The following is a 23,799-nucleotide window of genomic DNA, read 5'->3' on the forward strand; positions in this document are numbered from 1 at the left end:
TGTTGTGGGCAGGTAGACATCAATCAATCATTGCAATAGAGAGCAATGCATGCTATTTAAAAAAATCTCATGGTCAATTTAACCAGTTGCAACTAACTATAATTGTAGTCACCATGTTTGCAAGAGACTTGGAAAAAAATGCAGAGAAGACTTGGATTCTTGTCCTCCAAGAATGTCCAAGGTTATTATTAAGAAGCTCTGGAGTTCGGGGCGCCTGGGTGGTTCAGTCAGTTGAGCGTCCAACTTCAGCTAAGGTCATAATCTCATGGTTCGTAGGTTGGAGCCCTGTGTCGGGCTCTGTGCTGACAGTGTGCTCAGAGCCTGGATCCCGCTTTGGATTCTGTTTCCTTCTCTCTCTGCCCCTTCCGTGCTCAGGCTCTGTCTCTGTCTCTCAAAAATAAATGTTAAAAAAAAAGAGGCTCTGGAGTTTGACATTGTCTCCATAAGAGTTCACACAGACAGCAACCTTTTGGGACCTCAGCTCCATCCTCTACCACTACTTGTCATGGTGAGAAAGAGCATAAGCTAGAAATCTGAATGATGCAAAATAAGCCACCAATATTTTAAATCCCCCAAGGAATGCCCAAGAAAACAGGAGTTGTTTAATATCTTCAAAAATTCAGCATTAGATCAGTATCTACCTGCAATAAATGAATGAATAAAGCTGGATCCTTACCTTCCACTATATACAAGAACTAACTCAAAGTGGACCAAAGACCTAAACATAAGAACTAAAACTATAAATTTCTTAAGAGAAAACATAGGGGGAAACTTCATGACATTGGATTCGGCAATGGTTTCTTGGATGGGACACCAAAAGCCTAGGCAACAAAACAAAAAATAGGCAAGCTGGAATTCAAAACTTTTATGCATCAAAGGATACTATTAAGAAAGTGAAAAGGCAACTCCCAAAACGGAAGAAATTATTTGCCAATCCCTGATAAGGAATTAATATTTAGAATATGTAAGAACTCCAAACAAAACAAATAACTCCATTACAAAGTAAGTCCATTACAAAATGAAGCTTTATAAACAAATAACCCCATTAAAAATGGGTAAAGAGGGGCGCCTGGGTGGCTTAGTCAGTTAAGCGTCCGACTTTCGCTTAGGTCATGATCTCGCGGTTCGTGGGTTCAAGCCCCACGTCGGGCTCTGTGCTGACTGCCAGCTCAGAGCCTGGAGCCTATTTCAGAGTCTGTATCTCCCTCTCTCTCTGACCCCTCCCCTGCTCACGCTGTCTCTCTCTCTCTCTCTCTCTCTCTCTCCTAGAAATAAATAAAAACATTTTTAAAACATGGGTAAAGGATTTGAGTAGACATTTCAGGCAAAGATATACAAGTGACTAATAAACACACATGAAGAAACGGTCCATATCACTCATCATCAGTAAATCAAAATCACAATGAAATACCATTTCACACCTATTAAGATGGCTATTATCCAAATAAAACAGAGCAAAACAAAAACAACAGTACCATAAAATAACAACTTTTGTTGAGGATGTGGAGAAATTGGAATCCTTCTTCAATCTTGGTGAGAATGTAAAACTGGTACAGCACTATGGAAAATAATATGGCGGTTCCTCATAAAATTAAACAGAATTATCATAGGATTCACAATTCCACTCCTAGATATATACCCAAAAGAATCAAAAGCAGGGACCCAAAGAGATATTTGTACACCAATGGTCCATTATTCACAATAGTCAAAATGTTGAAACAGTTGAAATACCCATCAAGAGATTTTAAATGGATAAACAAAGCATGGCACATACAATTTCAGCCTTAGAAAAATGAAATTCTAACACATACTACCACATGAATGAAACTTAAGGATAGTATGCTAAACAAAACAAGCCAGACCCAAAAAGACAAATATTGTATGATTCTACTTATATGAGGTACCTAAAATAATGAAATTCATAGAGACAGAAAAGTAGAATGAGATGACCAGGGTTGGAGGGGAGTGACAAATGGGGAGTTAGTGTTTAATGGGAACAGGCCTGGAGCATAGGATGATGAAGAGTTCTTGACATGCATGGTGGTGATAATTACTTAATGCCACAGAACTGTACATTTAATGTGGTTAAAATGGAAGGCCACTTGGCTGGCTCAGTAGCTAGAGCATGCGATTCTTGATCTTGGGGTTGTTAAGTTTGAGCCCCGTGTTGAGTCTAAACAGAGATTTACTTAAAGATAAAATCTCTACAAATCGCCCTGGATCAAATGGTAAATTTTGTCATGTATGTTTTACTGAACTTTAAAAAAATATACTGTCCTGAAGGAAAAGTTGTATAGCACCAGGGTAAAGTAGACCAACCACAGAAGAAATGCTTTCTGATCCACACAGATGGTAAGGGGCAAAGGAGAAGGATCCCCCAAAAGACGGTATGTATTCCGAGAGAGCAGCGTAGGACTCCTCCACTATACAGAGCCCCTCAGTTAAGTCATCTGTCAAGGAGGGGATGATACACCAGCACAGTTTCACAAAGTTGTTGAGATTACTATATAATTGGATGATTGGATATAAACAGTTAACTGAAAAAGGCAAAACTCATTGTTCTTTTCCGTGCTCTCTGATATCAAATTCTATGGAGAAGGACCTCAGGTAAGACACTACATATTTCAAGATCCTCAAGAAAAAGAAATGAAAACCCAGTTACCTAGAAGACAGGTATATATTTGGGTTCCCATGTGAAAGAGTTAAAAGACTTTGTTTCTCTGAGCATCTCCATAGCCCCACCTGAAGGATGGTAGTTTCAGTATAGTTGAGACACAATTGGGATAGAGCCTGAATGAGTTTCTAGAATAATTACCACCAAGCTATTGCTGCTCTTACTGTGAAGAAATATTTCTCCTCTTCCAGCATAACAAACTACACTTGTAAATTAGTATTTCTTAAGAGGAAAAATGAAGTAAAATCCCAGAATCTTAGGCTTGGGAGGGTGCTCAACTCTTCCACCACCAACCTCCCTCCCCGCCCCCCGCCAGCCTCCATCAACACAGGCAATCCCCCTTACAGCAATCCATATTCTAAAGCACTGTTCACACACAAGACACGTTGGAACTCAACAGGGGCATTAAATTTAATGACAAACAAAGCAAAATCGCCCTTTATCGCATTGCACATACTATCTCCTTTTTCTTTCCATCTCACTTAAAAAACAAAAGTTTCTGATACTTCGGGAAGACTCGCATAGGTAGGGAAGTGGCATCTGAACAAATTATCAAGATCCGGTCAAGGTAAAATCCAGATCCCGTTACAAGTGCAGTTGTCACCAAATATCGAAAGGACCCAAAAGATAAGATGAAAGGAAAGCAAGGAACAGAGAACCTTTGTCTATTCACGCTCCAGCTCTGGAACTTCTTATCCTGTACTTTGTAATGAATCTATCTCTTTTCCATGATCAAAAGCCGAGAGCCTGTGTCTCAGGCCGCAGATGGGTCAGCAGCGGCACACGTATGTGTGCGTGCACATCTGGCACCCAGGTGCTGGTCTTTCTCCGTGCCAGAGAGCCTCTGGAGAAGCTAGAGTTCTTGGCATGGTGCTCCCAGGACCCCATGGTTGCTGGAACCTGCTTTCTGTTGTCTCCTCCCTGTCTACAATGTGAAATGGACTGGGGAGAGGGACACCCTGCAAAGGAGCTTCGATCGGGCTCATCCATCAGGGCTCTCTTGGGTCCACTGACCATCCTTTGAATTCCGTAACATTCAAAAAGTCCCAACAGGGCAGAGCCCATGGTTGTGAGGTGTATGACGGCCCATTGAAGCCTGTCTCTAACCACTTCCTTTTCAACTCTATTCCTTTTTCTGTACTTTTGTCACTGAGCCCCCGTCCCCTCCTCTCTCTCTTGAAATATCTTGACTTGTTCTGTCAATCTACTCCTACACAGTTTTAAATCTCACTTTTTTATTACTAAATTACTATGTGGTGGTAGTATATTCAAACAATACAGCAGAATATCAATAAAAACTAAAACCCACTACCCCTCCTCCCTTTCACTCAACCTCACACCAAAAAGGTTTGATAGGGAGCCCTCCCCCCATGACTTGTGCCTACACCTTTCTAACTGAATTATGTTATATGCATCATTCTGCAATTTGCAGTACGTTTACTGGTGTCGTCTTTCTATGCCTTTCCAGCCAAACTACCTCATTGACTTCAGTGAGCAAGCCTAATCCTGTCACACAGCACAAGAATACAGACCTCATGAGTCTAACAGGCTATGGCATGACAGGTCACAACATAGCAAGGACAGCATGACACCACTTGTTTGAAATGTGAAAGCACAAATCACCTAAATCCTCTCAGTGGTATGGGAGATTTTTGTGTATTTGTTTTATTCTTATATGTTTGTTTTCTGCTTTGCTTCATTTTGTTGTACTCCATTTTGTACAGCAAAATTTTCTTTTCTTTCTTTTTTTTTAAGTTTATTTGTTTATTTTGAGAGAGTGCACAGGAGGATGAAAGAGAGAGAATGAGAGAGAGAGAGAGAGAGAGAGATAATCCCAAGCAAGCTCTGCACTTTCAGGGCTCAAATTCATGAACTGTGATATCATGACCAGAGCTGAAATCAAGAGTCAGATGCTTAACCCACTGAGCTACCCTGGTGCCCCAGCAAAACTTTATTTTCAAGTGTGTGATCAAGATTACCGTGGAGCACAGTGTTACAGACTTAAGGTTTAACTGCCCCAACTTGAATCCCAGCCTCACTTCTTGCTGTGTTACCTTGGGTGTTTTAAGCTTCCTTACCTTTAGTTTCCTTGTATGTCTAATGAGGATAAAGATACGCACAACTCAGGGTTTATTTTGAGAATTAAAGAGGCACTGAGTGCTAAGTATTTAATGTATTAAGTTTGCACTTGATGAATAGGAACCATCATTATCAATGGCAGGGCAGTGCTAGACTCAAGGCTTCCATTTCCCAACCATCACGCTCCATGAATCTTGAGAAAGCACTGCCTCCTGGCTGCAGTGCCAGTCTGCTGTTCAGGACAGAAGGGGCTGATGAGGTGCTCAATAATGTCACTGGGACATGCTTGCTGACAGAGGGGGGCCTGCTGAGTTTATAGATGGACAGTCACAGCTGTGTCTTGGTGGTGGCTCACACCAAGCAATATTGCCTGCATTAATTTTCCCTGTTGAAACAGTTCACTGATTGCAGATTGAGCCCAGTCTTAGGGTCAGGCCCTCCTTCCCAAGATAACAACAGAGCTGACCCTTTGAATTTCCCCAAGTAGGTTTTCTAGTCCCAATTTAGAAGGCAATCCACTTTCAATGGAGGGACACTGAGACCATTAATATATTTTCTGATTTATACTAGATTTATATTCCTTTATGGGAAGTTGTTGGGGTTTCTGGAAGACCATCTGAGCTCTGCTTTGCACCATCAAGATGCTCAGGAAGTAGTGTCTTCTGCCCCAATGGTATCCTCTCTGTCTGCCTTGGCCATCTCCCTATCCATGCCCCATGCCTGGACCAAATCAGTAGCATCTGCTCAGACAGGATATGCTCCCCAGAACAGGACCATCCTGACAACAATCCCAGAAGCCATGAGTTTGTGAGCTGGGAGGAAACTTTAGGGATTCTGCAACCTCATCACCTCTCAGATACGCAAACACAATCAGAGAGATCAATCTCTCAGTTAAGAAAATTAATAAATACACTTGTGACATCTCTTCAAATCTAAGCGGTTGGTTAGTGTATTTGTAGGGACCATTGTCTGTTGCATATTGAGCACCTTGTGTGAGTCTATAGGTCTAGTTTTGAAGCTAGGGTAACTAGTACTATAGAAGCAAAGCTCAGATTAAATTGAACTGTTGATAGAGTGATTCTCCCATTTTTACATCAAATGTCTGGGAACTCAATGGATGGTTCAGTCCCCAGTGAATCAGCGAGAGGAAGAGCACCCCAGCGTACCACCAAAACATGCTTAGAACCAGAAGTCCAGTAACCACAGTCAGCTGCAGCCATAAATGCGTTGAGAGATTTATAGAAAGCCACATTCATCAGTTATTAATGTACTCTTTTATTTTGGTCTGGTGCTGATGGATGATTAGAAGGAGATTGGTTTGTTTTTGAGCTTTTTCAACCAACTGCCAGGTTTGCTGTTGACATCTTTATCCTCAATACTTCCCTTTCTTCCTCCCCATCGCCAGGATGATTCCTGACCTCAGGGACTAGGGAGACACACTAAGGTGATCCATATGTCTCAGCCATTCACATACACCTGGTTTCAACCTGAATTCTACCTCTGCAAGGAAGCTTTCTCTGACACTCGCAACTGCTTTCGCTCACTAGATTGTCTTCCATTACATGTTTTAATAGCATACCACTTTCTCTTTTGTGGCAAAAATGATATTGTAATTATTTGTGTAATGTCCATCTCCTTTGTTTAGCGTAAAATCAAAGGAAGAAGAAGGGAAAAAAATCATAGGAGGATTACTCTTGTTTACCTTTGTTCTGCAACTCTTATTATTATACCCAAGACCTAAAGTAAAGGCTGTATAAATATTTGTTGGATGGATTAATGAGTGGATGGATGGATGGATGAGTGAATATTTGAATGTTGGCTATCCACTGATTTGCCTATAACTGCTTAACTTGGGCTCTTTGATCTTTAATCCTCCTTCCATTGCTTCTGCTATTGTCACACATTTTCCCAAATTCTGGCACCCAACTCTGTCCCTAGAAAACACATCACACAACTGTTTCAGCATGAAATTTTTCCCAATCAACATAAAAATAAACCTGTCAGGAGAATAATTTATCTTTTACATAGCACGAAGTGAAGAACTGACAATTAACCAGAAAATTCAGGCTATGTAAACAGGCAGAATGAGTCACCACTTCACACCAGATTTCTTTTTGTCTGTTATCTGGGTAATTCAGTTCACATCTGGAGTGTTTTTCCTTTACTATTTGATTAGTTGCATCAGTACATCCCCTCATCTTATTTTTCCTTAAGGATAAGAAAAATAGAAGCAATTGACTAGTGATTGCCAGACTGAATCTAGACTTTTGGGGTTTATTTCCCCTTGTTTGTTTTCCAAGAGTTTCAGGTCTGAAAAAAAAAAAAACCCTGAAATATGTTACTCATTCTTATCAATGGGTATGGGCCACAGAAAACTCTTCACAGTGTATTAATGTATAGAAATGGGATCCCAGGACTGATTCAGAATAAGACGAGCAGAAAGCCTGGAAAGAAACACTGTGTTTGTATAATCCAGTCTTTAACTTCCCAAAAAGCACACAAATCAGTTACCTACAACACCAATTTCTTCCTCCCTCCCTCCCTTCCTTCTTTCCTCTCTCCTTTCTCTCTCTCACTCTTTCTCTCTCTCTTTCTTTCTTTCTTTCTTTCTCTCTTTCTCTCTTTCTCTCTTTCTTTCTTTCTAAGATGCAACTAAAGAAATCACATAAGCTTGAACTCAAACTTTGCACCAACCAGAAAACATCTGGGATAGCCAAAGATGCTGACCTAGCTCCCAGGGAGAAGCTTGTGACCAGAGAGAATTTGGCTCATTATTCAATAAATTGAACTCCTAATTAGCGTTACCTCTTGCATCACGGCCCATCCCTGGCCAAAGCACAACATGATACCATCCAGCACTTTTTATCTTCTTCTGGTGGCACTTTGGACATGGGTTTTTAGAAATCCTGGGTGTTTGGATAACAGATACCTCTAAAAAGGGCCAAAAATCCCAAAAAGAGTAAAAGTGAAAAAAAGCATTATTGTTCCTTGCTTAGAGTAAGGCAAAATCCTCTGATGATGGGTCAGAGGTATGGGAGGGCTGGAACTGGTCCAGGCTGTACAGGTCAGTTCTAAAGATGACCAAAATTCAAGGAAGCCTAGAGTGAAGAATGTATATTGAAATCATGGTCTTCCTCTTAAATCACCGCCTAAGATAGAAATTCACGGACTTTAATCTTAAATCCAAGAACGATTCTGCCTTCTATCTCTTTTTCCAAATCATTATTTTTTAATCCAAAAGTAATACATCTTTACTGTTTAGATTTTGGGAAGTGTGGAAAAAGTAAAAACAGAAGACTGAATTCATTTATAATTCTCCATCCAGAGATAACATTTCAGAAAGACAATTTCTCTCTAGTTTTTCTAGGTAGGTAAGTATTTTTAATTTATATAAATAAAATAGATCATATGACACATGATATTTTTACCTATTTTTTCTTAGTTATTAATTTTAACCTCTTTTTAATGCCATTAAATCATTGCCTTCTACAACATTTGTAATGCTTCCTGATGCACTCATATGTATTCCTGAAAAGTCTAGAAATTTAGCATAGGACTGAGCCTTCATTTTATAGTCTGCCAGTAATAAAAGAATCATGAGACCTGGACTCAATTACTAGTTCTACTAACTGGCTGCATGTTTCAGGACATTGGTTTTCTCATTGATGAAGTAAAAAAATTATATAATTTCTAGAAAAGTCCAAGAGGTGGACTTCTGGTACCTAAATCATATAATGCACAATTTCTTAACTATTCCACTGTGCCTACCATGTCTACTCCATATGAGAGGGATTTCCCCTTTTCCTTCATCCTTTGATTTGTTTTCCTTTTATTTTTCCATTTCCTTTCTCCCGAAACAATGAAACGTGATGCCTTTGATCTGCTCATCAGAAGATGGGCGCCTGGATTCTTCTTCCACGCTTCTGCAAACTTGGCACCACTCTCCTGCTGTGAAGTGTAAGGTCTGCTTTAAGCCCCAGGCACCAGAAAGGTACTTGTACAGAGTGCTCTCGCCACCAGGCTCATTTCAGCTCTGCGTCCCTGGTGTGGAAATTGAAGTCCTAGAGCGTCAAGTAAGTCTCTGCCTTCTCAAAGTCTCCAGCCAGAGAGAGACTATAAGAAAATATAAAAGGCACAATCATTTTCTTTGGACCAGGAACAGAAATTTTAATCTCTTCTGCTTTTAAAGGGGCCAGTAAGGATTTTGTGTTCCACATCAAAGAGAAGGTAGGAAGAGACAATGTTTTTCCACTGTGACTTATGAAAATGGATGGGGAATGCAATTTGCCCAGGATTTGGAATCTAAAGGAATTCCTGAGGTCTGGTACAGTAGTTCAGAGGATTTGCCATGTTTCCTGAAACTTCTGCATGCAATCCTACACAACTGAGTTCTCAAGATATTTTTCATGCCCGTTGCCTGAAAGGAAGAACGTCTTCCTCCCCCATCCCAGCCCCTTCAGGTCTCACCAAACTGTTCATGTTACTGGCCCAAGACTAACAAAGGTCAAGAGTACAGATGAGACTTTTATCTCTGCCTATTTCTGGAGTCTTTCAATTTGGGTATCTCAAGAAGAGTCAACATCTCACTGGAGAGTTTTCTGTAGCATATCCATAGAGAAGATGTGAAGAAGCCTCTGATGTTTTGCTTTTATCATGAATTTCACTGACCCCAGAGACTTGTAATTCTGGTGTGAAATAGGAGGGGAGTGAGGAATAGTCCTGGCACATTTCATTATCTCAGGAGGTGCTGATATTCCCACATATCAGGAGGCTGGATTCCAAAGAATGATGGCATCAGAACTTTGAGCAACTTTGGAGACACCTCCTTCTTGATTATTTCTCTCCCGTCCTTGCCAGTGTTATTAAACACAGCAATAATATTCATTGAACTAGGCACCACTCCCTACTGCTGCCTATCCTCCTAGCAGGTCTTTTCCCATTGAGATGTTGAAAAATAAAATGAGATAATAGAGACAGAAAATGCTTTGAAAGTCAAATGCTTTGCATATGAAAGGGATTGGAGATTTTGTTTATGATAGCTCAGATGAATCCTGCCTTGTCTCATTGCAGCAGTCTGTTATAATATTTCATTGTTAGAACTGAAATTGCCTCATAATAGACAAGTGTCATAGAGCTTGAATCAGTAGATAAACATTAAGGGAAGCATATTTCAGATCAAAATGATGAAGTGCTTTTGAACATTTAGAGAGCTGTTGAACATTTGGAGCCATTCAAAAAAAGAAATAAGTGCCTGGAAAAGCAGGGGATACATTGAAATAGAGCTGTAGAATCAACCAGCAGGGATGCTATAGAGAGAAGTTTCTTCCACTGCACCAGACAGCTAAGGTTCCATCCAGTTCAAAGAATCTGTGAATCCACTATTATGATGATCTCTACTACTATATTTATTTATTTTTATTTTTTTAATGTCTGTTTATTTTTGAGAGATAGAGACAGAGTGTGAGTGGGGGGGTGGACAGAGAGGGAGAGGGAGACACAGAATCTGAAGCAGGCTGTCAGCACAGAGCCCTATGAGGGGGTCAAACTCACGAATTACGAGATCATGACCTGAGCCAAAGTCCAGAGGCTTAACTGACTGAGCTACCCGGGCACTCCTCTACTGCTATTTTTAAATATGTACAGGACTGTAATGGAAAAGGTGAAGCGTTTTATTTCAAAAACATCTACCTAGGCCTAGTTAATAGAAGTTATAAAAAGCTGAGTTTGGGCACAACAGAGAAACTATATTCAAATATTTGTAGGTAATTAATTGGTTAAAATTGGAGTAGATGTAACTATGGATGAGTAATTGGACCAAAGCTAACCCACCAGTTTTAGACTATAAATTCCTGATGTTTAGTCCAGTCCTGGGTCCCTGTCTCATGTCTCCTCCAGTCCAAGGCCACACATACTTGGAAAACCTGTATTTTAAAAATCAGAGGAAAACCATGTGCTGGTGACTATTCACTAAGAGTCCTCTGATGGTTCAACTGCCTTGTAAACCCCTCCTTTCCTAGACTCTCTCTCTCAGGGGGAAATTCAGTTAATATGCTTGTGCTACTCTCCGACCTCCAGAAACTAGATTTAATTGAATAAAAACGTTTGACGAGAACTTTCTGTTTTTTTGTTGGGTGTTCATGTGGTCATTACTATTTGGAATGTCCTCATAACAAAACCCTATTCAATGACCATCTCCTCTCCCTCTGAATCTTTCCTGCCTGACTTTACCTTCTCACCAGCAACAGCACTGTGGAGTCAGGTGTTCACATTCCCAATTCACATTTTCAATTACTTTGTACATACATCCAATGTGTTTGCTGCCTTACAAATTAGTCATTTGCCTACATTCAGGATAAGGACTGTAACTTATTCATCTTTGTATCTCCAGCATCTCACTTGGTGCTTAGCCCTTAGGAGCTTCTCAGTATAAGTTTATTTGATTGAAATTATACATTAAGTGTTAATTTATTTTAGAGCTTAGAAAATTAGTTGTCAATGGATCCTGTGGCAGCATTCAATGCAACAAAATATGAGTATCTTAAAATATTACATATAGTTAGGAATCTTCCCAAATATCTTTTTGATTTACTATGGACAAAGGTCAGAGAGCAAGAAAGCCCCTACCTCAGGGCCTTTGCACTTGCTCTTCCAGCTGCAGTTCTACAAAGCTCCCCCGTCACTTCATATGTGTCACATGGCAATATTAACCTATCAGTGAAGTCTTGCCTGACTGTCCCATGTAAAATAAAACTATCCACCATCCTCAGTACTCCCTATCCACTTTAGTCTGTTTTCTTTTTCTTCCTAGTACTTGCTTATTCTATTTCTACTTGTTTCTTGTTTGTTTGCCTCCTCTCTCATTAAAAGGAAAGATATTTTATAGCTTTTGTTAATTGCCGTATACCATAGAAGAATGCTTGGCATACAACGAGGGCTCAATAAGCCTTAACTAAATAAGTTAATGATGAACAAATTAATTGTTGGAATTAAAAATATGAGCTCCCCATAAAAATTTAACAACATCCCTGGAAAACAGTTTAAAAATTCTCTTAGAACAAAGGGCAAGATGGAAAGAGAGTCAAACTATTGAATAATATAAGCTTAGAGACATAGAAGATCAATCTAAGATGTCCAACACTCACCTCATGAGGCTTCTCAAAAGAGAGAAAATAAAGGGTAGAAATATCAGAAGAAAATTTATGAGAGCTGAAGAAAGCCACCAATCCTTAATTTTAATTTTTAATTAATTAATTAGCTTATTTACTTATTTATTGAGAGAGAGAGAGAGTGCACGTGCACATATGGGGAGGGGTAGAAAGAAAAGACAATCCCAAGAAAACTCTGTACTTGCTGTCAGCCAAGCCCAACGTGGGGCTCGATCTTAAAACCAGGTGATTCGTGACCTGAGCCCAAATCAAGAGTCAGAAGCTTAATCAACTGAGCCACCCAGACGTCCCTTAATTTGTATTTATTTATTAATTAAAAAATTTTTTTAAATATTTACTTTTGAGAGACAGACACACACAGCACAAATGAGGGAGGGGCAGAGAGAGAAGAGACACAGAATCCAAAGCAGTCTCCAGATTCTGAGCTGTCAGCACAGAGCCTACGCAGGGCTGGAACTCATGAATTTTGAGATCATAACTTGAGCCAAAGTCAGACACAACTGACTGAGCCACCCAGGCGCCCCAATTTTTATTTTTAAAGTAATCTCTACACCAAACATGGGGCTTAAACTCAACCCCAAGAGCAAGAGTCGCATGCTCAACCAACTGAGCCAGCCAGGCACCTGAAAGTCACCAATCTTATAAATGAAGTTTCATTCAAGGATAAGGTTAGACTCGAAAAGCTTTTAGAAAGAAGGTAGCTAGACATTTACAAAAGAATGAGAGTAAGATTGGAAAGAGTCTTCAGATTAGCAGCTCTGGATTCTAAAGGATAATAAAGCCATCTCTTAAGGATTTTGAAGAAAAATTATTTTGAAACTAAAAGTCTATATCTAAACTCTCAAGCAAGTATTATAACAGAATAAAGACAGTTTCAGACATACAAAGAATGTGAAAAGTTACCTTCCATGAAGCCTTTCTGAAATGAAAAATAACATGCACTTTAGCAAAATGAAAATAGAAACCAAGAAAAAGGTGAAAATTAGATCCAGGAAACAAAGGACCTCATCAAGGAGACAGGTTTACAGTAGGTTTTAAAAGCAATCATAGAACAGGAAAATGTCTTTAAAAGAAGGTAGATCCCCTTGTAACATATAATTAATAAAACGTTGGATGAAAGGTAGAATGTAAACTGCTTTAATTTATAAGGAAAAGAAGCAATCAGGAAAAACAAAAAGCTATATAAGAAAGCTATATGATGAAAAATAGAATATGATCTGATTTTAACCAATTTATGGAATATAAGAAAGAGCATTCATTTGATCTTAAAATTTGGCATGTTTGGGGGTGCCTAGGTGTCTCAGCCAGTTAAACATTCGACTTCAACTCAGGTCATGATCTTGCAATCAGTGACTTCGAGCTCTGCATCGGGCTACGTGCTGACAGCTCAGAACCTGGAGCCTGCTTCAGATCCTGTGTGTGTGTCTCTCTTTCCTCCTCCCCTACTCCCGCTCTGTCTCTCTCTCTCTCTCAAAAATGAATAAAAATTTAAATTTTTTAAAAAATTGGCATGTTTTTCATTGGAACACATATGTAGTGACATAGAATTATACCTCATCATATAAAGTCTAATTACACAATTTGCTTCCGTAGTAAACCATCTTTTTTTTAAAATTTATTTATTTTATTTTGAGAGAGAGAGAGCAAGGTAGCGAGCATGAGTGGGAGAGGAGCAGAGAGAGAGAATTTCAAGCAGGCTCTGCACGGTCAGCATGGGAGTCCGATGTGGGGCTCAAACTCTCAGAGTTTAGAACTCTGAGATAGTGACCTGAGCTGAAATCAAGAGTCAGATGGTTTACCGACCTAACCACCCAGGCGCCTCTATGGTGAACCATTTTTAATATGAATATATAATCTTAATACAAATGGGATTTTAATTTTTAGAATCACTTTACAGACAAGGAATGAATGACTTAATTGGTTACAAAATTGAATGCAAGTATAACTTTGATGATATGAGGAGGTAGAGAGAATGTGGAAAAGTAGAGAGAAACATAGTGGTGCTAATTTCCTCATTTTACATGACATGAGATCAGAGATATTGTCTAAAGATAATGAACCAAGAAATAAAAACTTGAAGTGTATTATTCAAATCTATAATGATAAGTAAAAAAAAAACCTTAAAAATTGAAAAATCGGGTCGCCTGGGTGGCTTAGTCGGTTAAGCGTCCGACTTTCGCTTAGGTCATGATCTCGCAGTTCATGGGTTCGAGCCTCGCATTGGGCTCTGTGCTGACTGCCAGCTCAGAGCCTGGAGCCTGTTTCAGAGTCTGTGATTCCCTCTCTCTCTGACCCTCCCTTGCTCACGCTGTCTCTCTCTCTCTCTCTCTCTCCTAGAAATAAATAAATTAAAAAAACATTAAAAATTTTTTTTTAAATTGAAAAATCACTTAAAGATTAGGAAGCTGATGGAGTTGGCTGTATTTTGAGGCACATATTTTGTGTTTGGTATTGAGGGTTAATTGGCATGGCCTAGGGTGATTAAGTCAAGAAATCCCAGAAGTTTATTGCATAAAATATGAAACTAGCTACCAAAATACTAAAAATAGAAATAGTTTAAGTAGTTACCTCTTGGGAGTGTGACTCACTGCAAAATGGAAATGTCAACTTTCTCTGCTTATTTCATAATATCTGTTCTGTTTGACTTTTCATTATCTCATAAATAAATTATATGTATATAAAATCTCTGCTTTTTCAAAGAAGAGACCATTTGTAGCGAAAGATACTGGCCTGTAATCATTTCCTTTGTGACATTTGATAGGTCAGCATGAGATAAATCTGACCAAGAAAATCCTAAAAATGAATATTTGCTCTTATTTTTCCGATTTGGTTTACAAATGCTTTAAGGGCTTTTGGAAAGACTCCAAAATTTGGTATAAAAATACATCAGGAATCTTAGACACATCTCTTAATAAATTTCTATGTCTCCATCTTCTCGTCCTTCAATGGGTTCCTTGCCCACATCTTACTCCTGTATTCAGTGTCTCAAGGAGATGAGAAGTTCAAATCCTAAACTACAGGAAGCACCGCCAGTGGTTGTTTTCAGACTGTGTGAACCAGAAATGGTGGGAAAGAGCAAGGCAGTTTTTATGAATTTTCGGTATGCAAATACATGTGCCAAATGTTGTTAAAATTACTTGGTATGATTTCTAAGTCAACAGCTAAAATGATGGCAATGGCATAATCAAATTTCTGCATGAAGAGCTGACTTACTGAACACTCTGCAGCCAGCCACCCACACAGTTCACAGCACACCTCAAAAACACTCAGATGGGGTGAGATGGTGAATGGAGAACTTTCTTCACAGAGACCTGTAGCCAGCCTCATCCTCCTATCTCAAAGACCTGGAGTTTTTACATTTTCCAACAGACTCTGGATAACCATCCCTTCTACTGTGTGAGGCTCTGAGAAGACACTGGAAGGTACCCTGCAAAATTCCCTTCTCCCCCGCTCACACGCATGGCTTTCCTTCCTTCTAAACAAAGGGCTCTGCAGTTACTTTCCAGAGTGGTGGTGTTTCCAAGGGGTACATTGGGCTGGGGTGGGGGTGGACAGGAAATATACAGAAAATAGAAAACAAAAATGATTTGTGCAAATTCTCATCTGGGAAGCCTGCATTCCTGGTTGCCTGCATTTATAATATTAAGGGGGGAAATTACAAATAAGGCAGTCAATGAGTTAGTATGAATCAGATCTTTGTTCTTTGGCAAACCCTGCCTGGAAAGCTGAGTTCAGACTTCTCATTGACTTGCAGCATCAATATTATAAAAATGGCTTTAAAATGGGCCCAACTCCCATTCTCCTCCCACCAGGCCAGAAAGGGTAGGAAAGGGTGGCCACACAGCTGGATCCCCTGTGGTCTGGCTTATGAAAGGGGCAAACTCTTTGCAGTGCCTATGTACTCCCCCCAAAATCTGGAAAGGAGATGAGAAAATGGTCCCATGGAGGGACCTAAGAACAGAGAAAAGGAGCCAATAAGTATAATAATTCTCCTGGCTCTGTTATATGCCACCCACATCCATGGGCTAGATACTTTCTCTGAATGCCAAAACTGCCCTTCCCAGTCACCTTGAAGCCAAAATGTAGCTTAAGAAGGCAGGCAGAAAATGCTACAGCCCAGGGAAGCAAAAGAGTTTGACTGTACACAAGATCATGGGGTTGAAAGAGAGAAAGGTCAATCATTTCATAAATGTGTAGATTCCTTCCTAAGTTCAAAATGCTTGCACTTTTAACTCATTTGTCCTCCAGATAAATTTGTGGGGCAAGTTGATTTTTTCCACTTCAGAATTATTGGGATTGAAGCTCAGATTTGATTCAGATGATAGCCATTTTGCACAGATAGAACCTCTATTCAGTGGCCTTCTTGTTTTATGGCGTTTTCCCCAGAGCATATTACCAGTAGATGTCATTATTTGACCAGCAGAGAAATGGTTCACAATAGAAATTCTAGCCATTTGGTGGGAAGTTAAGGTTCAGGGGGATCTTTACGAGAACTGGAGAGGCTGGAGACTTGTCTTCCCTACGCAGAGCTGGAGGACTAGACCTCATATAATCTCCTAACACCCTCTTATTTCCTTTTTTACGGACACTCAGTGACACTTCACTGCCACTCAGATTTTTTTTTTCTTAATTTGAGAGAGAGAGAGGAAGAGAGAGTGGGAGAGAGGGGCAGAAGAAGAAAAGAGAGAATCTTAGGCAGGCTTCACGCTCAGCTCAGAGTGCAATGTGGGGCTCAATCACACAACCCTGGGATCGTGACTTGAGCTGAAATCAAGAGTCAGAGGCTCAACCAAATGAGCCAACCAGGCACCCTCCACTCTGATCTTCTATCTCACTGAAGCCCTTCTACCCCCAAAAATGGAGGTGTTGGACCACATGTTTTCCCTCCAGATATAAATAAAAACCTTCCGAGAGGTTTATTTGTATAGGGTTATTATGTTTCATTTTTTGCTGTCGTTACTTATCCTCTCTGATCATGAGTCTGTTATACATCCTAGAACAGGTGGATTCGAATATCTCCCGTTCTAATTTTAATTTCTGCATAAACGGAACAAACATGGCTGCCTTGCTATCTCATTTTCCTGTGCTGATGGAAATTAAAATCCAACCTTTCTCTCACTGGACAGCTTGCTGTTTTGATACTCCCGCCATTATTAACATGGCAGCTGTCATAGCAGTTAACCATGGAAAGACCCATTAGCTCATCTGATCCCATCTCCCCGCCAGGACAGGATATAGGCGCTAAAAATGCTTCCTGGTCTAATGACTGCTTCAGGGTTTATTTATCCTAGGTTACAGCAAACATGGCTTCAAAAAACAGGAAATAAAGTCTCATCTTAGTTAATTATGATACCAGTTATAACAACATAGTGGAGGCTTTCTGGAAGCAAAGTTGCACTTCCATACAAGGCTGTGTTGGAACTGCATCTACTATCAGGGAGCTGGAGGGTGCAGCTCTGATAATTCTAATAGGACCTTGGGAGTATTGCATATTCCTATTGTTACATTTCATAGGGTCATCAAAAATAAAGAAAATTATGTCTGTGAAGTTCTCAAACTGGTCCTGATTTACTGAGCTCCCTGTGGGCAAATTAATTGTCTCATTTGCCTTTGATTGTGGCCAACACTTAAGAAATGCTCCAAAATTTTTTAATTAATTAAAACTGATTGAAAAGGAGTCCAGGTTTATCAGAGAAAAGGGGAAAGATGAAGTGCACAATGATTCTGGCTTCCTTTGTATGGAAGGAGCCTGAGTGAATAAGATCTCAGCACAAATTCAAGAAGCATTTCCCCTACTAATTACTACAGTGTTAATAACAGTAAGAGCTAATACTACATACTTACTACTTGTCCAGCACTGAACTAAACATTTGACATGCATTATCTCAACTAACAACCCTTAAGGGAGGTGGTGTTATTATTCTCATTTTGCTGGACGGAAAAACTGAGGCCACAAGAAGTTAAATAATTTGCCTAAGTTCACATACAAGTAAAGCTGAATTCAAATTCAAGTCGGTCTGACTGCTAAGGCCCATATTAGTGACCGTAGTGTTATACCACCTTTCTGCCCTTTCTTCCTTTGGTTTATTTTTGGAGAACCTGTGCTTTCAGAGAAGAGAAGTGAGGACAGTACCATTGCTGTTATTCATGAGATGATTTTAACTCTTCCCCCACTTCTGAGAGGTGGCTGTTTTCCTTTTCCACCCTCATTCGTCCTCAACTGACCCTCAGCACGTCTCCCATTGCTCTACTCTTCCACTTTCTCTTTTAAGCCCCTTTCCTATTCCAAGTCTGCATGATGGGTGAACGAGGAAGCACAGTCATGGTCAATAACCTTGGATAACTCCACTTTCTTTGCATTCTTGCCTCAAGCTTAGGAGAAGAAATAATCTCTTGGGTGCTACCTTCCATGAATCAGGGTCTAGCAACAACCACTATTCACATACAGTTCATCGAGCACCTTCACTCTTGCTGTCTTACCTCATATACAGGACAACAGATAAGTTAGACCAGACAGAATTAGGAACCTATTTTACAGACAACACGAGTGGAGCTCAGACATCAAATTGTGTCAGATCTGATTTCCAATCTCATCTGCTTCTCCCCAAGCTATGACAACCTCTAATGAGAATCGGGGTCTGCCTGTTCATGCATTGCTTTAAACGTTGTTTGATATAAAGGGAGAAATATAAGGTGTTAAGTATCAGTACAAAGTTTATCCACAAGTCTAAACAGAAATATGTTCATAATTACAGAATATAAAGAGGAGTAAAATATTAGTTCAAAGACCTAGATTCTAGCTCACATGTCTCAGTGAATTCTGGGATACCTCGCAAGGGTCTCCCAAGCTCTCCAAGCCTCCATTTTTGCAAAGGAAAAAAAAAAATGGTAGGATAGATGATTGGTATAGAGTCTCAGCATTAAAAAAAAAAAAAAAAAAAATCAGTGTTTTTAAGATTCTTAGCTATCCTGACCCTGAACTAAGCAGGAGAAGTATCTAGTTCCAAACAATTGCTAGTGTAGAAGACTACAGTGTTTTCTTTACGGAGTGGCCAGGCAAAAAGGTCGAAGTAAGAAGGTGTCCAAGAAACAGAACATGTGCTGAGCCAGAGTGGGCTGGTCTTTGGAGAAAGAACAGAAGTACTGAGAACCTTCACTGAAGAGTGTGCTTTGAGCCCGGTCGGTCGATATGCTGGCGACTCTCCATGGGTGGTCTCCAACCTCCCTTTCTTCTAAGAAACCTGTTACAAAATGGTCTTAGCAGGATTAACTCGTCCAAACAACATGTATTAATAAGCCCTTCTGTGTTCCCGATATTTGATAAGAACTGAAAATAAAAGATAAAGCAATATCTGTTCTCAGAGCTTACAGTTTATCAGGAAACAAGTAACTAGATGATCCAAATTTTCAGTGGAGGCTTCTAAAGTATTAGAGGAGGGGAAGTTAGGGAAATGAAATCTGATGATCTTTGAGGATCCTTTCATCTCCAAAATTTGTGTAATTACTCACTATTTGAACATCACACTATCTAGGGCACTTTTCTGCAGATTAGATTCTCCTCATTTGCCTCCTCACAGCTTGAAACACTGTATTTGAAATCCTACTACCCCATCCTTTATTCTATACCAGCTCATCATGTTCTTCAACCACCTGATTTAGGGCAGCCCCCAACTACGCAAATAGCTCCTTGAGGGCAGGAATCAGGACTTCTGTTTGTTCTGTTTGATCAGCGATACCTAACCTGATAGTAAACACGTCAAATCTGTTCACCTAATATTTCAGCCCTTCTCCAATCTGGGCACGTGTTGGAATTTCACTTCCCTGTGCCCTTGAAATTGGGAGTAGCCTTAGGACTTACTTTCACTGATGAAATTAGAGCATTTCTGGCAGAAGCTTAGAGAGCCCACGCACAGTTTCAACCATTCTGGTTTTCTCTCTGGCATGTGTCAGGTGACAGCTGCTTATCATCCGGGGCCCAGAGTAAGTCAGATGTTATTGAACATAGCCCCCCTGTCACCACAGCCACCACCAACCTGTGATGTTCGTGTAAGCGATGTTGATGAGTAAGAAGTGTTGCTTCAGGCCACTGAGGTTTGGCGTTTGTTTCCACAGCATAACCGAGTCCAGACTGACTGGTACAGAAGTGCTCAGCAAATATTTGCTGAGCTCTGTACCAATGGCTCAATCGTGGCAGATAAGTAGGAGGTAAATAAATTAGGTTGACAATGCCTTGGGAAAAAGCCATCTCTACTGGAAACTACTTTGTTAGTTCTCTCTAATAATCTGTAGTTCCCATTTCTAGAAAAGTATTTATTCACATTTCATATCTTTTTCTTCCACTTTGAGGCCACTTTATATTAGCAGGAAATATCTCTCTCTGCTTACAGAATTTATTAAATCAGACTATGCCAGAAATCATCCTAGGAAAATGGAGAGAACTTTGGGAATAGTTACAAATATAGAGATCGTCTGAGATGGTGTGAAAAGTTTGGAAAGGAAAGTTTCCACCAAGAGAGAACTTGATGCAGAACTCAGTCAAAAGGGAAATTGAAATCAATGGTGAAGACTTTTGGAGCGTGGTCTCTGGTGTCAGCCAACCTGAGTCTGAATTCCAGCATTTTGCTCACCCACTGGCTGACTCTGAGAAGTTCACTTATCGTATCAGACCACTATGGTGTCCTCACCTGGAAACAAAGGGTAAGACTAGAACTCAGTTCTTAGGGTTATTGAGGACATAAAAAGATAATGTTCCTGGATAACAAGGAAGCATCTTTATATTGTGTGCTTTATACAATGTGAGAGCATTTTCTAGTGCATGTAGCACAATAACTACAACATAGTAATCTTCAAAAAGAAAGATTACTCTAGGAAAATGTAAGGATATGGAAGCATTCATAAGGGCCATGGAACATTTAAGGGAGCGCTGCCCAGGTTCAGCTCCAGGAAACTCTAAAGTGCTTGCCCAGATCACAGTGAGGTGGCCACTGGCCCTCACCCACCCCATGATGATTCATTTTCCAGATATCAGAACTTGCCTAAACCTCTGCCAGTGAAAAGTGCTTTTGGGGCGCCTAGGTGGCTCAGCTGGATAAGCGTCCGACTTTGGCTTAGGTCACGATCTCACGGCTGGTGAGTTCGAGGAGTTCAAGCCCCATGTTGTGCTCTGTGCTGACAGCTCAGAGCCTGGAACCTGCTTCGGATTCTGTGTATCTCTCTCTCTCTGCCCCTCCCCTGCTCATGCTCTGTCTGTCTCTCTCTCTCAAAAATAAATGAACATTAAAAAAAAAAAAAGTGCTTTTTGCAAAGGGCTCGGTTAGGTTCTAGAAATCTAGGGGACCATGAAGAGTGAGGGGTTGAATGAAATGGGAACTTCTTTCTTCCCGGGTTGAGTTGCGGGGATATCCAGAAAGCCAGAGGTGACTGTCTTTTGTTCTGCTCATCTTACTTTGGCCAGAGGCCTTAGGACAAGAAAAAACATGGAAAGTCATCTGTCCGTCTTCATCTAGGGGTGGCCACCCTTGTCGTCTTGTTCCAGATGGATGTGGCCCCAGAAAAAGTGGTGAAGGAGGAGAGGCCTACTTTGAGTTTTCCTCATCTCTCTCCTTCTGTGCCCTCTTCCTTACCAAGGACTTTACCTGGGCCCACTCACTCAATGCTTCCTTAATCCTCTGCCTTCGAGAAAACTGTACTCTCTGGTAGATGGGAGGAAACAAAAGTTTTGTAATAAAATATCTGAGGCTGAATGCTCTTAAATCAGCTTTTAAGGCATTATCCCAAATAATAATTATTTTATTATCTTATAGCAATAGCAGATTTGGTCTGGATTTGGATTAGCAAAGACAGATTGATTTCCGCTCTTGTAGGTGAAGACAAAATTCTCTAACCTGTCTGTTCCACTTATTTTGCATCAATCTTTTCACTTAATGCACATTTATTCTGTGCCTATGATTGTAGTAAACAGTGCTAGTGGGGAGCATGAGAGGGTAATGAAGGCAGAATCCCCAACCTCATAATGCTTTCAGCCTAAGGAAGGAGGCTGATACAGAAATAGATTGTAAGGCAAAGCAGCAAATACAGTGTTTGACATATGGCCAGCTAATTATGAAGAAGGAATTACCAATTCACTCTAAAGAGTTCAGGGAAGGCTTCGCGGGGGAGGCTGTGGCTGACCTGAGTGTGAACAGTGAGAGCATCACTGGGGAAAGAGACAGAAGGGAAGGAAAGCAGGGATAGGGTGAGAGGGGTGAAGATTAATTCTGGCAAAGGGAGACAAAAAAGTGAAGTGGGAAAGGAAAAAAAAAACCATTTCCGTGTTGCTGCAGCGTTTAGTAGGAAGTGGAGAGTCATGAAAAGTGTAGATTTCCCTTGCACACAGCAAACTTTCATTTTAGAAAGGAAACTCTAAAGTGAACCGATCCTCCCTGGAATCACCTCTACATCCTGTCCTCCGCAGTCCCAGGTACATTTAATCTATGCTGAACATGCAAGGAAGAATAAAATGTGATCATCAAAATGTTCAAAGCTTCCTCCAAGTCTGCCTCTCTCTCTCTCTTCCTCTCCTGTTTTCTGTCCCTTTTGTGAGCACGAAACTTCCAATGGTAGGAAGCATTTGTCTAAAAATAGCCCTTCTAAAAGACCCAATCTTTTCTGAGTTTCATAAAACATCTGCTGAACAGTTTCCTATAACTGTTTTTGGCCATTAAATCAAAGCCAGGAGAAACAATGTTCTGTTTCTGCCTTTAAAGCACAGAAATGCCATCAGACCTTCCTCTCAGACCCCGGCGACAATGGGGCCAGAAATAGCCACGGGAGGCTTTGAAACACCTTAAGGCCCGGGTCCAAGAAGAGAGTGACTACTGTCTTGTTTTTCTTTCTTTTTAAAGAGGCTGCTCATCTCCCAAGAGCAGAAACGACACTTGGATGGGCATAACCTCACGGGAGAGGCCAGCCCCCCCCCCCATGCAAATCAGCAGCTGCAGTGGGGCAGCGTGTGGAGCCAAGCGTGGGGTGCCTGCTATCCGGCCGTGTGTTTGTACTATGTGGCTGACTCGGTTCTGTGCTCTGTGTTCTGTCTGAGTATTCGGCGGGGCTCCCACTCATTCACGTGGCTTGGAATGTGGGCGTTTGCACCAACCAGAAAGCATCTGGAAGAGCCAACGATGCTGACTTTGCTCTCAGGGAGAAGCTTGTGACCAGGGAGAATGTGGCCCATTATCTAATGAAATTAGAGCTGCCTCTCACAACGTGCTCCACAGTTCAGCCTTGGCCAAAGCACAACGTGATCCAGTTGTGTTTGCTGGTCCCAGGGGAAAATTCACAGACACAAGTCTAAGGACCTAGTAGGTGCTGTCCAGACTAGGCTTCCAACTGGTTGAGGGTCCTTGGCAAGGCATGTCACCTCTCTGACCTCTCTGACCCCTGTGAGCTGCAGGCCGCCCTCATGAGAATGAGCATCGGTGGACAAACTGCTGGGCCTTGCAGCTAAGGCAGACAGCAGGAGGAGGGGAGAGCCGGGTGTGAGGCAGTCTGGGAAACTGCCCAGCAGCAGAGAGGTCAGCTCAGTGCAGAAGGTCGGCCAAGGGGCCGATCAGGGAAGAGCCAGCATCACCAGCACTGCTGGAAGCTGAGACGTCATGTACAAGACCCAGTCAGCAGCTGGGCGCACATAAAGCTGGATCCTGTCCCCCAGGGGAGAGCAGGCCTAGGACGTGCCTTCAGTCTGTGCAGTTGACTTGAGGATTAGGTGAAAAAAATCAAGGCACCTTTTTCGTGCCAAAGAGTAGTAGGCATGACAGGTGAGGGACATGTGACACTAAGATTATAGAGCACCAAGGATTCATCTGCAGCATGTGTCAAAAGCCCTACATGGTGCATAAAGTG

Source organism: Hyaena hyaena, unplaced genomic scaffold (genome assembly GCF_003009895.1).
Source record: "Hyaena hyaena isolate Hyena2069 unplaced genomic scaffold, ASM300989v1 scaffold_171, whole genome shotgun sequence".
Taxonomy (NCBI): domain Eukaryota; kingdom Metazoa; phylum Chordata; class Mammalia; order Carnivora; family Hyaenidae; genus Hyaena; species Hyaena hyaena.